The 17,005-nt window shown below is 35.6% G+C and overlaps 1 protein-coding gene across 1 annotated transcript in view; it reads right to left on the reverse strand.

Moving 5' to 3' along the window:
- Positions 1-16,677, reverse strand: part of TBCE (tubulin folding cofactor E) — a 117,977-nt gene extending 101,300 nt beyond the window's left edge. The window contains exons 1-2 of the mRNA XM_044675902.1: positions 16,615-16,677; positions 3,100-3,202 (exon numbers count right to left, since the gene is read on the reverse strand). The gene's annotated coding sequence lies outside the window, so the exon portion shown is untranslated. The remainder of the gene's footprint in view (positions 1-3,099; positions 3,203-16,614) is intronic.
- Between the last annotated feature and the right edge of the window lie 328 nt (positions 16,678-17,005).

The raw sequence follows: 17,005 nt of genomic DNA on the forward strand, positions 1-17,005 counted from the left end.
ATTAGCTGTTATTGTCTTTCTGGGATAAGAGAATATGACTATGAAAGCAAAATGGACTATAAAAGAAAATGGAACAATGAAGAGAGTAATACCCCCAAATTCAGCTATCCACTCCTGGGACAAAGTTTTTTATTATGACCTTCTCATTTCCCTTAGAGCAGGGATGCTTAACATTTTTTGTGCCAGTCTGGTAAAACCTAATAAGAGTTTGTTGCCTACATTCATGATTAAAGGAAATGTTAAATTTCAGTGAGTGCTAAATGAAAATAAAAATCCAATTTCTCCCCCCATCCAAGGTGGGGGAATCTGAGAAAATAACTCCCTAGGAAGGGAAAGAAATTTGATTTTTTGCTAATTAAAATAATTTTTAAATTTTAAACAAATTGCATATATTATCAGATTTTTCTATATATTGATTTGTTCTACTAATTTTTTATTCTTTTAATTTAAAAAATCTTTGGTAAAAGGGAACTTTTTTGGAATGGAGAGAGATACAAGGAGAAATTTAGGTGACATAAAAGAGAACAATAAAAATCTATTTTTAAAAAAATTTATCTTGATTCTACAACTGATAAATTACCTATTCCTCCCAGACTTTATTATTCACAAATTTGATAAGCTTATATTCATCCATATCATTAATACAAATAAGAGAGACCACTGACAATGTTTGAGAATTGGCTGGGGCACTGAGAGGTTAAGGTATTTTCCTGCATATACATAGCTACTATGTGTCAGAAAAGTCTTCAATCTATGGCTTCCTATCTCTAAATGTTGCCCTCAATTTATTCAGCCATGCTATCTTTCTAACAGATTCATAAAAAAAAATAGTTCTAGAGCTAGGTGGTACCATCTTGCCCAACTCCCTGAAATGCTCTATGAGAAAATTGAGGACCAGAAAGGGGAGGTGACTTGGTAGTGGTCACATCTAATTAGTGTCAAAACAAGGACCAGATCCAAGATTTTCTGATTTCCTAGACAAATGTTGTTTCAATGATACCACTAAACCAAGCTCAGAAGGATTTCAGAAGGCAGAGGTGGAAGTCTATTAGCTAAGAATTAAAGGAATTTTTTGAAATCTGTTTTCCCAAAACAGAGAAGGAAGCTAAAAAGCAGAGATAAAGAGGAAAAATGCATTAGGCATGGAGGAAAGTCAGTAAAAATGCCCAGAATGGGGCAATGAGTATTAAGTGAAAGGAACAGCAAGGAAGCCACGGTCAATGAATCATAAAGCCCATAAAAAGGAGTAAGGCATAATAAGACTGGATAGGTAGGAAGGAGCCAGGTAATATAGGGCTTTGAAAATCAAACAGAGGATTTTATATTTGAATCTGAAAGTAATAGGAAGTAACTAGAATTGTATTCTGTGTGGTCCTCAAAGCAGCTTCATTCAAAAGCAGCTAGGTTTAATTTTAATATTACTTCACATATGCTGGGTATCAATTTCCTCTTAACCATAGTTTTTTATACAAAGACAAGCAAAGAGGTAATCAGAATTCCTACTTTTTAGCCATCTGTTCTCATTAAATAATGGTCTTATCCCTTTTTCGCTCTTCTTACTCCAAGCATATTTTTTTTTAAAGCTCTATTTGTTATCCTCAGCATTTTTCACTAAGCTCAGCACATTTTGAGCTTTTTTTCCACACAATCTTCATGGTCCCAAACTACCCTTTTGGATTTGTTCTTTGCCCTATAATTTTTGTACACTTCTTTTTAAAATCAGTGTCAAAAGACAGAAAGAGACAAATACAAAAGATTCTGTAATGGTAATGAGAGAGAATAAGTGTTTGAAGATATCACAAGCAAGCTTGGGGAATCAAGATGATAGCTTATTACAAGAGGTACAAAACCTTCACCAAGAAAATGATTACCTAAGAATCCAACAGACTAAATAGAAGTTAATGTAAGGCTATCCATGACAAGTTAATAACTTTATGAGGTAATAAGAAATATTAGAATAAATCAGAAGACTGAAAAATAAAAGAAAATATTAGATATTTCAAATAAAAAACAAATAACCTGGAAAATAAGGCAAGAAAAAAAAATTTAATCACCTAACCAAAAAATAATCATGAATAGCATATTTCAAGAAATTATGAATTTAAATGGTTTATACTTATTCACAAGGGAAAGTAAAAATAGACTCAACTAGTTACCTTCTAAAAGAAATCCCCAAATGGAAATTCATGAGAATGTCATAGCCAAACTCGAATTCCAAAGTTAGAAAAAAAAATATTTCAAACATCCAGAAAAAAAAGAATTCAAGAACTGAATAGCCAGAGAGGATCATAAAAGATTTAACTGCCACAAATATAAAGAAGAGAGATTAGAACACAATATTCCAAAAGGCAAAAATATAGGTTTATCCTACAAAACTATGTATAATACTAAAGGAGAAAGGACAAACCTTAAATGAAATAGGACTTTTGCATATTTCTGATTAATAAAACAGAGATGAATTGAAACTCTAAAATGCAAGATAGGATTTTTTTTTAACCATCAAAAGGTAAATATCTCTGATCAATTAGAAAGGACTTAAGTATTAAAATTCCAAGAGAAGAAACAAGTGTCCTCCCAGAACCCTAATGTCATTTAAGAGTCATAGAGGGAATTAAATAAAACAAAGGGCTAGAGAGTAGTGGTATTGTTATGTTTTGATGACAATAAAAGAAGAAAAAAGGGAAGAAAAATAATACACTACAGAGATCAAGGTGAGGAAGGAGACTTATCACACATAAGCTGGATATATAGAGTGCAGGATGTTAGAGGAAGTGAATGGAAGATAAGAATATTAAAAAGTATATGTAGACTTTGATCTACAACAGTGAAGAGAATCAGGTAACTACATTGCTGAAATTACAGTTCACTTAAGTACTAATGTGAGTAGGAGGATGGTGAAACAACTGGAGACCACAACATACAAGGATCAGCTGAAGAAACTAAAATTGGTAGTTTCAAGTATTTGAAGAGCTGGCATTTGGCAGAGATACTAGACTAATCAGATAAGAAATCACAGGTAGAAGTTGCAAAGAGCTAAATTTAAGACATTGATCTTGGAGCCATCAGGACTTGAGCTTAAGGTTTAGCTCTGGTACTTACTACTTTTGTGACCTTGGGCATCTTTGAACCCCATTTTCCTCCATCAAAAGGTGGTGGTTGAACTAGAAGATCTCTAAGATTCGTTCCAGCTCTAAATCTGATCCTGAAAGAAAATTTCTAAAAATTAGAGCTATTTAAAAAGTGGAATTGTGGTCCCTTGCCTCAGTTATCTAACACTTTCTTTAGTATCTATGGTTTTTTCACTCTTCTCATCTTTCCATTTCTTTCTTGAGGTCAGGAACTTTCTTTTTCATTTGTATTTGTATGCCCAGAACTTGGTACACAATAAGTGCTTAATAAATGTTTGTTGACTGACCTCACCTCACAAAATAGTAATTTCTCCATCATTAGTGATCTCAATCTTGGACTGGATAACCAGTACTCAGTGACATTGCAGAGATTCCTGTTTAGTATGGATTTACCTTTGAGATCACTTCCCATTATAAGAAAGGGATTTTTTGAACTTTACCCATCCACTGTTACTACCTAGTAATATGTCCCAATTCATCTATCTCAGTGATACCTATAAGGTAGCATTTACTTGTCTACTCAAATTTCAGGTTTGCTTTATTATCTAAATTCTGCACATTTGCTCTTTGATTATACATTTTACATAATTCCTTCAAATCCACTTGTTTTCCTAACTTCTCTATTTCTATGAAAAGTATCACTTTTAAGTAACCCTAATTTGTAAATTGGTGTCATGCTGGATTCTTCACTCCATCATCCCACATAAATAATCATTCCCATATCTTGTAAATTTTATCTCCATAATATCTTTTTTATTCATCCCTCTGTCTTTAGTCACACAGCCACCAACCTAATTCAGGCACTTATTACCTAATTGGTCTCCCAAACTCAGATATCTCTCCATTCTCCTTAGCTGCCAAAGTGAATTTCTAAACCCTAGGTCTGACCATAACATCTCTGTACTCAATAAACTCTAGTGACTTCCTATCATATGGAGGATATGATATAAACTCCTCTGTTTGGCATTTAAAACTTTTCAACAACTTAAAACTCCAATCTACCTTTCCAACTATTCAATATCTAGCTTTTGGGCCTATCCAAACTGCTTTTCTTATTATTACTTATGCATAACACTCTTGTCTCTTATCTCCATTCCTTTGTATTGGTCATCAGACTTGGAATGCACCTGCCAAGAATCTTTACTTTTCTTTTTTTCCCCACACTATTTTTATTTTTTAGAATATTTTTTCACGGTTACATGATTCATGTTCTCTCCTTCCCTTTTTACCTCCCCCTCCCAGAGCAATTCCACTGATTTATAAATGCCTTATTACTGAAAATCCATTTCCATATTATTCATATTTATAATAGAGTAATCTTTTAAAAACCATAACCCCAAATCATATACCCATATAACCAAGTGATAAAATATATGCTTTTCTTCTGCATTTCTACTCCCATAGTTCTTTTTCTAGCTGTGGATAGCATTCTTTTTCTTAAGTTCCACAGTCTTTAGTTTTCTTGAAAGTTCTGTTTAGCTAAGCGCCATCTTCTATGTGAAGCCTTTCCTAATCCTCTCTCCTGCTTCTAAGGCCTTCCAATCAAAAATTATATTTATTTGTTATAGATCATATATATATATATATGCACATCTATATATGCACATCTATGAACATACACATATATATTCACACATGCTATCCTCCAGTAGACTGTAAGCTTTTTGAGGCTAGAGACTTTCATTTTTGTCACTACATCCACAAATCCTAACATAGATATATAGCACTTTAATATTAGAAAAGTACTTTATGTATATTATTACACTTTATCCCTCTATGAGATGAATGCTAAAACTAAAGCAGACAAAGGTTGACTTCCTTGATCGCACAGTTAGTAAAAATCTAAAAACAGGATTAACCTCAAGTTGAATACTATATCCACTAATATAAAGCACACTGAAAACTATAAAGCACTATGCAAAATGTCCAGAAGTAATTATAGCTAGGTCTGGGCTCAAATGGCACATCATTTAGGAGTCATATTAAATAAAATTTAAGAATGGATAAATACAAAGTCTTAAAAGCCCTTGGTACCCTGAGACTTGTCAAGATACTCCTTTCCCTATATGGATGATGAGTGAATGTCATTAAGGCATGTGGCCTACTTGCTACTGACCTTGACAGAGAATCAATAGAGAATAATGCAAAGAATGACTGAAACATTATTTTGTACTATAACATATACTTACCTACTACAGTTATATACTATAGTTTTGTATTATATTACATATTTTTACTTATGTACCATAACTCATGTGAATCATGAACAACTGAGCTCACCTGTGTGTTTTTGATTTGAAAGGAGATTGCCAATAGAAGACAGCATATTTCTCAATCAGGTAGTCAACTCCAATATTTAAGCCTATGTCCATGAAACGTAAAAGGAAGTCACCTATTGATGCTATAGACTTATTCTTCCTAGTATCACTAACAGAATTCCTCATATCTTTTAACATATAAGTCTTCATTACTCTTAGAAATGTCACAGAATTGTTAAATAAAATCTAATTATAGTTGTGTTTATTCTGTTAATATTAGAATGATCGAGCTCATGCCTTTTGTGCTTAAAATGTAAAAATCCATTTCTACAAACAGTGGATTTATGTGAAATCTTCTATTTTTCAGCTTTCTATACTGATGAGTATTAAAAATAATTCTGTAGGGAGCAGCTATGTGACTCAGTGGATTGAGAGCCAGGCCTGGAGATGGGAGGTCCTGCTTTCAAAATTTGCCTCAGATACCTCCTTGCTGTGTGACCCTAGGCAAGTCACTTAACATCCACTGCCTGGCCCTTACTACTCTTCTGCCTGAGAACCAAATCTTTAGTATTGATTCTAAGATGGAAGGTAAGGGTTTTAAAAAAATAATTAATTTAATTTTAAAAAATAACTATAAACAAATTCAAAGGTAAAGTTTACAAATTATTTTTTCCCTTGTTTTAAAAAAAAGCTTTAAGGGGTTAAGTGATTTGCCCAGGGTTACACAGCTATAAAGTATTTGAGGCTCATACTTGAATCCAGTTCCGCCTGACTCCAGGCCTGCCACTCTGTACTATCTAGTTATGAATTAATTTTTACTTATTTTTAGATAAGGGGAATCTTTATGGCCAAACTTGGTATTGATACACAGGATTAGAAATCAATAATCCTTATTCTGCTGCATTTTAACATTCAGTAAGCCATCAGTCCTCAATCTATACATTCGATAATATTGACTACTACAAAAATATTCTGGGGATAAGTGAGATGATATAATTCTTTTAAAAACATAATCCATTGTGAGTCTGCTACGGGGGGGGTGAGGGACTTGGGGGAGAGGGAAAGAACATGAAATATATAGCTATGGGAAAATATTCAAAATAAAATAAAATTTTTTAATTTAATAAAAAAACAAAAACATATTCCATTTTTGTACTACAAGAAATGATGAATGTGAGAAATACAGAGAACTATGGAAAGACTTAAATGAACTACACAGTGAGGGAAGTAGAAACATGAAAACAATGTATACAATGACAATAGTACAAAAATGGAAGAAAGAAATTGAAACTGAGTGCTATGAAATTATAAAGACTAAGCTTTGCCTTCAAAGAAATATAATAATTTACTTCCTTCCCTTCTTTGAAGATTTAGGATGAAAGAATAAGACTATGGGTGTAGAATACTATATATGTCAGACTTTGTTCATGTGTAGGTTTGCTGGACTCTCTTTTTTTTTTTATTCTTTGTTATAGAGGAAGGCTTTCTAGTCAAAGATAGGACAATAACTATAGAGGATGTAAAAAAAAAGCAGAAAAAAAGATGCTTATATTCCATAAATATAAATAAGTTTTGTCATTTGCTTCCTATACATTGATATTCAGAGGAACACTTTGAACACTAAAAGAGACACAGATGCCTATATAATTCAACCAAAGTTTTTTGAGCACAATGTAGCTAGGCACTATGCTACTGGTATTTGCACATCAATGACTACTTTTCTTGCATTCTCATAACTAGCTGAGAATCAAAAAATGCTGCTTCTTTGCAAAAGACTGAAAACCACTAGTACTTCATAAATGAATAACATCATTAAGATGTGGAACTCATTCTTCATTTTCAGATTCTGAATTATTTTCTTTCTTCTTTTCTTTTTTAAACCTTCTATCTTAGAATCAATTCAAAGGTAGAAGAGCAGTAAGGGTTAGGCAATAGAAGTTAAGTGAGTTGCCTAGGGTTACACAGTTAGGAAGTGTAGGAAACCAATTTGAATCCAGGATCTCCCATCTCTAAGCCTGGCTCTCCTCTATCCACTAAGCCACCTCACTGCCCCCTGATATACTTTCTAAATTCTTCCCTGCTGTTTGTTCATGATTTTATACAAAAATAAATTTTCTATATATGTGATTATTAACAAACAAGGCCAAAAGAGAGGCTGATGATAGAGACATGTCTTCAATAGTAAGCTCCACTTGTCAAATCAATCAGCCAAGTACTAATTCATTGTGATATAGTAGAAAACATTTCTGTGGGTCATTTCTCTCTGAAAATCTCCATTCCAGGTTCTAGCCCAATCTAAAGCCAAAGAGAAATAACAAGAGCAGAATCCCAAATTAAACAGAAGCTAAAGTTTTGTTTCTCAGAACCAGTACAGCTTTCCAAATAATTGAGAGTAACTGAGTTCCTAGCCAGGAAAATAGTGATCAGACTTTGCCCTGGATCACACCAATTTTGGAAACAACCATTTAATCAATAAGCACATTTTAAGAACCTACTATGTGCTGGGTACTCTGCTAAAGCTTTGATATACATAAAGAAACAAAAGATATGCCATACCCTTAAGGAACTTACAAACAATAATAAAGTGGCATTTGTAACATTTTTGCAGGAGTGAATAATGCATCAGTCAAGGACAGTAACAAAGTGACAACACAGACTAGTAAGAGACTGCTTTCTAAGTGTACATGCAAGTTCTCAGTCTACAGACCATAAGCGGGTCAGACAACTGGTCAAAAGGCAATTCCGAGTGTCCCTTTGCTGGCAATAAACTGTCACGTTGTCTATAGGCAGATCCAAGTCCCAATCCTGGCTGCAGTCTCAGAGTGAGGAGGAACACTATCACACACCATCACTTGTGGCCACAAGAGAACTAGAATCTTGCTCATATTTCTAGGGTAAAAAGCTTGTAGTTGTTCACAGACCAGACCACATGCCAGAGGAGTAGTAAAAACACCTCTTCTTAGATCATTATTATTATTATTCCTATTGACTCCCAGAGGAGCATAGGGCCGCAACCATCTCACACCAACGGACTCTGTTCTGGGCAACTTCCCCCAACTGGGCCCATGTCACTCCGATGGTCCCTGTCTCGTTCTCGGCATATCTCCGCCAGGTCTGCTTTGGCCCCTCCCTGGTGGGCTCCAGCTCAGTGCCTGTCAGGCAACGCTGTCCTCTGATTTTCATAGCGTCCTGACTGATGGGACACCGAACTGTTCCCCCCCAGAGTCTGGCATTGGAGATCCCCTCAGGCCATCCGATGTCCAACATGTGGCGCAGGCACCCGTCAACAAAGACCTGGAGTTTGTTGGCTTTTGCCAGCACGCATCATGGACTCTGTTGGAAAGTAATCTTCCAGACTAGGCGATCGTTGGTTTTGTTGGTTTAATGAGGTTGCAGTTTCTGTAGCAAGTGAGATTTTTACGGGGTGAGGTTGACTTCTTAGATCATACCACCCTGAAACTTAAAGATTCCCAGAACTAGTTCTGAAAACAGCTACACACAAAAAAACTTGAGAGAGTACCTCCTCCACCATAAGAACAGACCCCAACATTTTTATTATTAACTCCTTAAGAAGCAGAATTGGCCAAATGTAAAAAGATATGGGGAAAGTTATGTGGCATAGTGGATAGAGCCAAAGTGGAGTTAGGAGGACCTGAGCTGAAATCTGACCTCAGACACTGCCTAGCTATGTGATCCTGGGCAAATCCCTTAATGTCATTTACCTAGCCCTTGATTTTCTGTCCTAGAGTTGTCACTGGGAGGGAGGGGGCTTAGGAAGGTAGAGAGGAAATTAGGGAGGGAGGATGAAAAGAAGGAATGGAGGGAGGGAGAAAAAAACAGAAACAAAAAAATAATGAGGGAAGGAAGGAAGAGAGGAAGAAAAAACTCATTAAAGAGAAGAAATCCTAAAAAAGTAAAATTAGTCATAGAATGGCTAAACGAAAAAAGGTATACAAATGGAAAAAGGTATACAAAAATTTACCAAGGAAAAGAACTTCTTAAAAAGCTGGACTGCTCAAATGGAAAGGAAGGTCAAAAGGCTCAGTGAAGAAAATAATTCCTTAAAAATTAGAACTGGGCAAGTAGAAAGAATGACTCCATAAGACATCAGGAAGCAATAAAACCGGGGTGGCTAGGAGGCACAGTGGATAGAGAACCAGGCCTGGAGTTGGAAATACCATGGTTCAAATCTGGCCAGACATTTCCTACCTGCATGATCGTGGACAAAGAGCAAATCATTTAACACTACTTGCATAGCGATCAGTCCTACAGTTGTTACTAGGACAAAAAGTGTTTTAAAAAAGAAATGTAACAAAATCAAAGGAATGAAAAGGTAGGAAAAAAATGTGAAATATCTCATTATAAAAACAACCAGCCTAGAAAATAAATCATCCAGGAGACATAATTTAAGAATTAAAAAGCCATGATCAAAAAAAGTGTGGAGACATCATCTTTCAAGACATTAGCAAGGAAAACTGCCCTGATATTCCAGAACTAGAGGGCAAAATAGAAATTAAAAAAATTTATCAATCATCTCCTGAAAGAGATCTCAAAATGAAAACTCTCAAGAATATTATATCCAGGGGGCAGCTGGATAGCTCACTGGATTGAGAGTCAGGCCTAGAGATGGGAGGTCCTAGATTCAAATCTGGCCTCAGCCACTGTCAAATCACTTAACCCCCATTGCCTAGCCCTTACTACTCTTCTGCCTTGGAACCAATGACTCTAAGACAAAAGGTAAGGATTAAAAAAAATTTTTTTAAATAATATTATAGCCAAACTCCAGAGCCCCTAGGTTAAGTAGAAAATACTACAAGCAGTGATAAAGAAATGATTCAAATATTGTGGAGCTACAGTTCAGGATAACATGAGATTTAGCACCATCAACATTAAAGGATCAGAGAGCCTTGAATATAATGTTCCAGGAGCTAGGATTACAACCAAATATCATCTATTCAACAAAACTGAGTGTGATCCTTCATGAGGAAAAATGGATATTCAACAAAACGGAGGATTTTTCAATCATTCCTGATGAAAAAATGAATGCTAAATAGAAATTTTTGACCCTTAATACAAGACTTAAGAGAAGCATAAAAAGGTAAACATGTAAGAGAAATGAAAAAGGATTTGATAAGGTTAAAATGTTTACATTCATACATAAGAAGATGATACTTGTTAACTCCTAAGAACTTGATCAATATTAGGACAATTAGGAGGAGTATGTATAGACAGAGGGCACAAGTGTGAGTTGAATATAATGGGATGATATCTAAAAAAATAAAATTAAGGAAGGAAAAAGAATAATGCACTGAAAGGAGGAAATAAGAGGTAGAATGGGGTAAATTATCTCACATAAAAGAGGCACAAAAAAGATTTAACAGTGGAGAAGATGAGGGAGGTAGAGAGGGGAGTCCTTAAATTATACTCTCATTGGAATTGGCTCAAAGAGGGAATCTATCTTACCCTACTGGAAAGTAAAAGGGGAAGGGGGAAATAGGATGGAGAGCAATGCAGCGTAATCATAATGGTGTAAACATTTTTTACAAGTCTCTAATAAAGACCTCTTTTCTCAGATTCATAGAGAAATAAGTTGAATATGTAAGAAAACAAGTCATTCTCCAATTGACAAGTGGTCAAAGGACATGAACAGACAATTCTTGGGCAAAGTAATTTAAGTTCTCTATGGTCATGAAAAAAATGCTCTAAATCATTATTAGAGAAGTGCAATTTAAAACAACTCTGAAGTATCACCCCATCCTATCAAATTGAATGCTATGGAAAAGGAAAACGACAAAATTTGGGGATGTGGGAAAATTGTGACACTATTGCACTGTTGGGGGAATTGTGAACTGATTCAGTCATTCTGTAGAGCAATTTGGACCTATGCCCAAAGGATTCTCAAACAGTACATATCCCTTGACCCTGCAATACCATTACTAGATTTGTATCCCAAAGAGATAAAAAATAAAAAAGAGAAGGACCTATATGTAGAAAAATATTTAAAGCTGCTCTTTTTGTCAGGGCAAAGAATTGGAAAGTGAGGGAATACTCATCAATTGGGAAAGAGTTGAGTAAACTATAGTATTTAATTGTAACGGGATACAACTCTGCTGTAAGAAATGACAAGCAGGAGCTCGGAAAAAATTATAAAGACATGCACAAACTGAAGCTGAGTGAAATAAACAAAATCATAAGAACACTGTACATAGTGAGAAGAATTGTATAGTGAACAACTGTAAATAAATAACTTAGCTATGCTCAGCAATACAATGATCCAAAATAATCCTAAAGGGCTCAGGATAAAAAATGCCATTTGCTTCCAGAGAAAGAACTGAACAAAGCAAACTTTTTTCACTTCCTTTAATTTTTTTGTTTGTATTTCCTTCCACAAAAGTATTAATATGGAAAAATATTTTACATGGTTGCATATGTAAAATCTATATAACATTGCTCACCATCTCAATGATGGGGTAGGGGAGTAAGGATGAGGAGGGAGGGAGAAATTCAAGGCTCGATATTCTTTGAAAAATATTGGAATCTGTTTTTACATGAAATTGAGGGAAAATAAAATTTGTTACTGATAAAAACATACTTTCCTAATCCAGCAAAAATACATTTGCTGCTAGAAGATACAGTAGGTCTAGGGTTTATTAAGGATCTCATGTGGGAGGGAGTATTTGGCAATCATAAACTGCTATATAATTTTAGATATTATCTCAGGTACTTAAAAATCATATATGACATAAGTTCATTTTCTTAAATAAGCCTTCTTCTTTATCATCATATATCAAAATGTTCACATTTGTTAACATGCAAGTTCACAATAAAGAAGAAAATTTAATTAAAAAAAAATAAAGTGTCCAGATTTGGGTTGTGGAATGTCTTGCACAAGAGAAGTCCAGTCTTACTGGATCACAGAGGATGTAGCGGAAAGTAAGGTCTAAGAATTCTAGAAAGGTAGGAGGGAACCATGTTTTGAAGAGCTTTGAATGCCAAATAGAGGATTTTATATATAATTCTGAACTTGACAGAGAACTGCTGAAGTTTATTGAATGGGGAGGGGAGGAAGTGGATATACTCACATCTGTGCTTTATGTAGATCACTTAGAGAGCTAAGTGGACTTTGTTCTAGAGTGAGGAGAGACTTGAGGCAGAGAAAACTTGAAAGTAATGAGGGAATTTGGAAGGAGAATATCTGGCAGGAGGTAGGAGACAAAATGATGAGTTTAGTTTTGGACATGTTGAATTTAAGATGACAATGGGACATGCACAGGAGCTACAGGGTGCAGTGGATAGAATGTCAGGCCCAGAATCAGGAAGACCCATCTTCCCAAGTTCAAATCTGGGCTCAGATATTTATCAGATATGTGACTCTGGGCAAGTTCCTTCACCTTGTTTGCCTCAGTTTCCTCATTTGCAAAATGACCTACAGAAGAGAACTCAATGGATTCCCAAAAAGCAGAACACCAATAAAGTAACTGAACAACAACAAAGCATCCAGCTTGAGACATCTAAGACAGCTGACGATGTGTGTTTGGAGAGCAATGAGGGCTGGATAAGTAGATCTGAGAAATATCAGTTTAGTGTTGATAATTAAATCTATGGGATGAGATCACCCAGGAGAAGAGTCACCTCTTAATGTAGACAGAGGTGGAAGATGTTGAATAAAGTGCTACTGAAAAGTTGAAAGCTAGGTTTGGACCAGGTAGTAAAGGGATTTAAATACCACAGAAATGGATCATCTATACAATCAGTGACTCTGAATTTTTGATCTTGGTACATAACCTTCTGTCCTTTCAGCTCTCTGTTCTCCTTCTCACAGTCTTAAATTTACTCTTTATCCTCACCACAGCCTCCTTTCACTTGACTCCTTCCTGCTTTCCAAAGCAGCATTTCTATCATGACTTCAGTTTCTTTCCTTTGCCATTTTTAAAAAACCAATTCAATTTTATACAGTGCTTAGTCTTCTAATTTCTTGCCTTTGAATGTGAAATCCCCTCCCCTCCCCATTATTCTGTAATAATTCTGAAATATTGATATTTATTGTTTCTGATATTATCTCTCCATGATTTGAACTTTTGACTTTATTCACTTCTTTCTAAGCTGGCTTGACTAAGTTGTATATTCTCCTCTATTATGGGACTGTGCTTTTTTAACACAATAAGTTAAATGCATTTGTAGGACTAAGGCCTATGGCACATTATCCGCCTGAGTCCAGTAATGGACCTGCTACAGTATGCCTGTTAAAGCAACTTGTCCTTATGATGTAATTGGTCTAAGAATCCCTGCAGGTGTCCAAGACTCTTCAAGTCACCACTGCTTTTTTGCATAAATGGCATAGAGTATAGGACTTACTTGCATAAATGGTATGGTCCAGGTGATCCTGGTAGGCATAAGCCAAATAAGTAATAATGGTCAAGTTAGTTATATCAATACCCATTGTACTTCTAACACTACTTCTGCAAACTGTGCTATAAAAAAGAGGCTGCTCTCAAGGCTCAAGGTCTTTTGTTGCTAACCAGAGTCCAGCTTTATTGTTAGACCATCCCTCCTCAATAAACCTATTTCTTTTTGGCTTGGAGACTTCTTTTAATATTATTTTATTTATTTTTTATTTTATTTTTGGTGTCTCAGCTAATAAATTTCCGCTACATGCCCCATTGTTTGATCCTAACTTCTCAATTTTTTCCAAAACTCCAACCCTAATTTGTAGGAGTCTACAATTGGTCATCTCTGCTCCTTGGCTGCTGAACATCACTAGAAAAACATCACCAAACATCAAATAGCCTATCTCTTAAGTCATATAGTACTTTGTTTAAACCTCATATATTTTTATAAGATAAAAATAATCATGATAAATTAATCAATCAAGTCTGCAATCACCTTAAGGATAGGGTCTGTGATTACTCAATGGATGTGTTCAAAGAAAATGAACAGATCTCAGAAGAATAGCAAACTATTAACAATTACATTAAAGACTGTTCCAATTCACAAATTTGAAAAATGCAAATAAAAGCAATTCATAAGATTTATCTCACATTCAAAAAACTTACAAAAGATTATGAGTCAATACTGGAGAGGCAATGGAAAGATAGGCATACTAATGTAATGTTGTTGAAACTGTGATTGTTTCTAAGACTGAAAATCAATTTGAAATTCTATTTTTTTAAAGTAACTAAAAAGTCTTTATCTTTTGATCCAAAGATCCCAGCAACTAACAGCTAAATAATTTTTGGTATATTAATGTGATGGAATATTGTTATACCATAAGAAACAATAAATATGTAGGTGCCCATATATGCTGTCTTCAGAACAATCTGATGTCTGGGTTCCTTGAGATGAAACAATGAGTTCTGACCATTCAATACCATTTACTGTGAATAGCACTTGTTTATTTTCTGTTTTGCTTACAGGTTTATTTTGATTTACTGATCTACCAAAGCTATTCTTAATGTAATATAAATAAATGGATAGACAGGTGAACTTGTATGTAAAAATATGCAGTATAGTTGCTTCTTTTAATTCTACTATTTTTACAAATGAGAAGCAGCCTACAATCACACAAGATAGAGTGGTGGACTTGGAATCAAGACTTTGGTTCAAGTCAAGCCATAGACTTCTAAGAGAATGTCAATTCACTTAAAGTCTCTGAGCTTTAAGCAATAAGGTAAGACAGAAACAAGCTATGCATACAGATGTATTTGCAAAACAGTATATATTTACATTTCTATCTTAAGAGAAAAATTCAATCTTGACTGGACTCAAGTCACAACCACAACAATTAACAGATCACACTAACAGCAAATATCTTAGGAAAATAACAAGAGTATTTAAACACTACCACGCACAGAAGTTATTTTCCATCACAGCAGCAAAAGAAAAAGGCGCCATGGCATAGCAATGGTTTGGAAGTTAGGAAGTCATGGTGTTCACCTCCTAGTTTTACCACTGTATGATCTTGGGCAAGTGAAAGTCATGTAGGAGTCTGTTTCCTCCTCTGTAAAATTAATTTGGCCTCTATAATCTCCAAGACCAAAATCTATAATATTATGTTATTTTACCAGACCCAAACACTTTAATCAAAGCCCAGTTGAAGTCCTATGCCTTTTATAGTCTTTCACTACCACCTTGATTCAACTTATCTTCTTCTTCCTCTAACATGATTTTTGTACAACTTATTGGGCACTGGTCTACTATATTTGGGTTGGGTTTTTTTCCCCCTAAACGTTTATACCTTGCTTTATCAACTATACGTTAAATTCCTTGAGAGGAGGGAATATTTCTTTGTATACCTCACAGAGCCTAGAATACTACATTAAACAAAGAGAGTGAACTCAAATATTTATAACGAAATAAAATACTCTAGAATTAAAAGGGTTTTAACTGTCAATTTGCTTAATTGGGAACCGGCTATCTGCAGAAAAAAAATGTCATAACTGAAAGTGTATTGTCCATTTAAAATGTTTTATGCTATATTTAAAGACCTTTTTATTCATTCAATCATTCAATAAGCATTTAAAGTGTGTACTAAGTGCCAGCCATCTAGCTGGGAAATGGGAACTCAAAAAAACAAAACAATCTCTGCCCTCAGCGGGCTTTCATAATATCGATAACAGCAAGAACAAGAAAAAACACACACAAAAAATATGCAAAACAAATGGGATATCAATATAAGCCTGGCGTAAGAGGAACTTGAATTGAGCCTTTAAAGGAGCTAAAGCTTCTCACACCGTAGAAGTAATTCGGGTATTCCAGGCACTGAAGAAAGAAGGGAAAGCCTATGTAAAGGCAAGGAGCAGGGATACATAATGTACGGGGAATAGCAAGCAGGCCAGTTTAACGGGACGGTAGAATTGCGTGAAAGTAATGTGAAAAAAAAAAAAAAAAAAAAAAAAAAAAACTAGAAAAGCAGGCTGGAGCCAGATTGTGAAGGGCTTACATCTGAGGATGCTCAATTACTGTGTTAGGTTTGCCAAGGAAGATACATAAGTTTATGTTCTATTTTAAAGAGGCAGGCTTCGGACCCGCCCTTCAAATTTCAAGTCCAAGTTTCTGTCAGCGATGGGGTCTCAGGAACAACCTCTATGCCCTTTGCTCCTCTGGACAAAGGTTGAAAGGGTGGGAATTGGGGGGAAACCTCCCGCAACGCCACGAGATAAATGCAACCTAAAAATCAACGAGGATCAGGGGGGTATGGTGACTACACTTCCCAGGCTCCCCGACCTCACCTTCCAGTCCTGGGATGCTGGCAGGCGGACAGACGAGCTGGCTAGCAAGCTGTCACGAGTCCCATCCTGCAGCGTCTTCCGGTTCCCGTAGGAAACTGGTCGACCGCAAGACAGGAAGTCCCACCTTCCAAATCAAGCCCGGGAACCGATGCCTACATGCTACTCCAGGCCCTGGCTCCCGAAGACAGACAAGAGGGGAACTGGCGAGCCCAGGAGCCCAGTGTTTGTGTACAGGCGCGCATGCGCAGCACGGACTGCGTTCTGGACTAGCTTTGCTTGGACTGGGGTGTTGTCTCATAATTCAGTTGATTCAAATCATACCATCAACCCGCATTCTTTTTTCTGGTAATACTTTTTTTTAAACAATTTTTCCTGAATTACATTTAAAAAC

Source organism: Gracilinanus agilis, chromosome 4 (assembly GCF_016433145.1).
Source record: "Gracilinanus agilis isolate LMUSP501 chromosome 4, AgileGrace, whole genome shotgun sequence".
In the NCBI taxonomy this organism is placed as follows: Eukaryota; Metazoa; Chordata; class Mammalia; order Didelphimorphia; family Didelphidae; genus Gracilinanus; species Gracilinanus agilis.